Below are 3893 nucleotides of genomic sequence, written 5' to 3'. Positions count from 1 at the left end.
TCGGGTTGTGGTGCCCGCTCATCTGGCATATCATGTGGGGCGGCCTTGGAGTGGGAGAACTCGGCGCGTCACGAAGGCGGCCAGCAGGTCTGGACCAGTCAAACCCTCCGACTGCATCAGCACTCGGAGTCGCGCGATTGCGCCGGCTCCCGCAGGCGTCAGCGACTTGGCCCGGTACGACCAGTTGGGCAGTCGCCCAGCCGGTGGGCCGGCTTCGAAAGTCGGCAGGTTGACCCAGTCCCCCCTTGCGGAGACGCTCCTGATGTAAAAGTAGGATCTCTGCCACATCTTCACCGACTTTATCAGCGAGATGGAGGGGAAGGGATTGTCGGCCCCCGACCTTCGCACGGCGATGAAAGCGCTGCACTGAGCCGGCACGCCCACGGCCTAGGTGCCGAGCTTGGAGAAGAAGAACTCCCCCCAGAGTTCGAGGGTGGGGAGGACTCCGAGGAAGCCTTCGCACAAGGACACGAAGGCGGACAGCAGCACCACTGTGTTGGGGGTGAGGTGGTGCGGCTGGAGGCCGTAGAACTCCAGGAAGGATCGGAAGAAAATGCTCGCCGGCAGCCCCAACCCACGCAAGCAGTGCGAGCGGAAGATGACCTGCTCGCCCTCCTGCGGTGCGGGGGAAATCTCACCCTTCGGCGCAAGGCGCACCCGCACGTGATCCTCGCCGGGGAGCCAATGAGTCCTGCGGAGGAACTCGATGTGGTCGTCGTGGACTTCGGAACCGTCCCAAGTGCCGGAGCGCACCGGGGGAGGCGCCGCGGTGGAGGAAGAACTCATCGCGAGCTGATCGCCGCGGCGTTCGCCGGAACTTGGGCGCACGGCGGAGCGAAGAAGAAGAAGAAGGAGGAGAGCGAGGAGCATTGAGAAGGAAGAGAGCGAGGAGTGGTGGGAAGGAGGGGCGCGCGTGCCCCCCTCTTTCCCCTACTTATAACCTCGTGGGCTGCGAAGCCGAGGTGGCGTTTGTGGGGATTTACTGCGCCCACAACCCCACGACCCACACATTCCATGATAAAGTTACTGCGCATAGTAACTCCATGGGAATCCCAACCGTCTGGCGGGGCCGCAGCGGATCCGGTCGGGCGTCGAGGCGCGGTAGTGGCGGGCCCTGCCTATGGGCCTGTCCCGTCGCGCACGTAGGCTGGTAGGATGGCCCATCCACGTGTCATCGCATGACAGGCCTAGAACGGGCAGCAGCCTGGAGGCTTAGCTAGCACGCTACTTGGATCCCGCCGCGACGTTCAAAATATTGTGCAAGTCAGACTTGAGTGAGTCCGAGTTGAGCGGGTCCGACTCCTTCTAGTCGGCCTAGCAGAAGTCCATCCCAGACCATGTGTTGAGCACCCGGAAGGAGAAACTGCTGAGGCTTCTCGGCCAATCGTCCGCGGTGCCTCATCAGCTTCGGGGACTACTGTCGGAGTAATGTGCCACGGGTAGGCCAACCCAAGCCCCAGAACCTTTCAAGACATCGGGGCAGGATGCGCCCCTCAAGACCCCAGGACGAAGAGCCGCCTTCAAGAAGCCAACGGCAGGATGGCCAACTGACCACTCACGGCCGAGTCCTAGGGACGACTTTAGGGAAAGCTGACTCCCGACTGGCGACTTCCAGAGAGGCCGGCTTTGGGGAGTCGGCCTGCGACTCCAACACCCCCCACGGCCTCATCAAGTGGGACGGGGCAGGGGAGTGGCAACGATGAAGCCCGCCCCTGCCCCTTACCAAAGGCAGGCATGGCCACAGTACGCCGTACCCCGAAAGATCTCCGTGCGGCGTGGCACTGTTGCCATGCCGGCCCTGACATCAGCATCGCAGGGCCGAATCCTGCACCCATGACGGCTTGTCTGTACGGCCTAGAGGCAACGGGTCCCACAAGTCAGTGAGACCCCAGAAGATGGCAAGAGGACCACCAATTAAACCCGTCGGGAATAGGCCCCTGGGAGTCGGCCGAGCCCTCCCCAGGGCCCACGCGCCATTAATCAAGATGTGATGGGGAGTGGCAATAGTGATCGCCCGCCAGGCGGCGGAGCTGTTGCCACGACCTCATGATCAAGCCCGCGTCATCAGAAGCACGGCTACAGTAATCAGCAGCCGGCAAGACCCGCCCGCGGCGGACGCGGCCTGTCGGCTCCGTACCAGGCCAGTCAGCGGGGCCCGCCAGCCGGCGGGCCCCAGCGGTCGGCAGAGAAGACGAAGGCCAGAGGCGCTGACGGCTGGGTCCGCGTCCAGTCAGATTACCATTGTACCCCTGGGAGGTAGGCCTATATAAACCCCCCAGGGCACCCATGCAAAGGGTTGGAACCCATTAGCTCTAGACCAGATCATATAGAAGGGAGAGAGCTAGCCTTGCCCTCTCCTACCTCCAAGAAACAGCTCAAGGAGCAACCGTGTAAACACTTTGCCATAGTGATCATGCGGAGACCCCGCAGAGCAGCAATAGGGGTATTATCTCCTCGGAGAGCCCTAAAGCTGGGTACGATTCGCCGGCGTGCATGCCTTCGCCTCATCCGGTTTCCAGGCACCGGCAATGTTCTACTCGCCCCCACCATGATAAGCCATTCGTTGGCATATGTCGCACCAAACCCCCGACAACCATAATCCTAGTGTTGGGGTGAGCCAAATATCGAAGAATTCGCTTCACAGCTAAGTGATGCGATTCCTTTGGTGCCGCTTGGAATCGGGCACACAAGCAAACACTAAGCATGATATCTGGCCTAGATGCACAGAAGTAAAGCAAGGAACCAATCATGGAGCGGTATACCTTTTGATCGAACTCTTTACCATTGGCGTCAGAATCTAGATGACTCTTGGTAGGCATTGGCGTCGTGTAACCTTTGCAGTCTTGCATTCCAAACTTCTTCAGGCAATCCTTGAGGTATTTCTCTTGAGATATGAAGATGTCGTTGCATTGCTGTCGTATTTGAAGACCAAGGAAGAACTTCAGCTCACCCATCATGGACATCTGATATTGCTCTTGTATCATGTATCCAAACTCATCACTGTATTTCTGATTAGTGCAGCCAAAGATAATGTCATCCACATATATTTGGCACACAAACAGTTCAACATCATATGTCTTCGTGAAGAGCGTGGGATCCAGGGAACCAGGTTTGAAGCCTTTGCTCTTGAGGAAGTCCTTGAGTGTGTCATACCAAGCACGAGGGGCTTGTTTGAGGCCATACAGTGCCTTGTTGAGCTTGTAGACCATGTCAGGATGTTTTGGATCTTCAAAGCCAGGCGGTTGTGCAACATACACTTCTTCTTCAATCTTGCCATTGAGAAAAGCACTCTTCACATCCATTTGATACAAAAGGATGTTATGATGATTTGCATAGGCTAGCAGTATGTGTATGGATTCAAGCCTAGCCACAGGAGCAAATGTTTCATCGAAGTCAATTCCTTCAACTTGAGTGTATCCTTGAGCAACGAGACGAGCCTTGTTTCTGACAACTTGACCATGCTCATCTTGCTTGTTGCGATATATCCATTTAGTGCCTATGATATTGTGCTTACGAGGATCAGGACGCTTGACCAGTTCCCATACATTATTCAGCTCAAACTGTTGAAGCTCTTCTTGCATAGCTTGAATCCATTCAGGTTCCATGAAGGCTTCATCAACTTTCTTGGGTTCAGATATTGAGATGAATGCGAAGTGCCCACAGAAATTTGCTAGTTGTGTTGCCCTTGAACGAGTGAGTGTACCAGGTGCATTGATGCTATCAATTATTTTCTCAATCTGTACTTCATTTGCAACACGAGGATGAACAGGACGAAGATTTTGCTCTTGCTGATCATTGTCATCGTTAGAAGGATTTTCTTCAGGCTGAGTATTGTCTTTAGGTTGATGAGGTGCAGAGATGATGAGTTCCTCTTCGGGCTGTGCTTCAGACGG

The sequence above is a fragment of the Triticum dicoccoides genome, chromosome 7A (assembly GCF_002162155.2).
Source record: "Triticum dicoccoides isolate Atlit2015 ecotype Zavitan chromosome 7A, WEW_v2.0, whole genome shotgun sequence".
Lineage (NCBI taxonomy): Eukaryota > Viridiplantae > Streptophyta > Magnoliopsida > Poales > Poaceae > Triticum > Triticum dicoccoides.
This window is presented reverse-complemented; position numbering follows the sequence as displayed.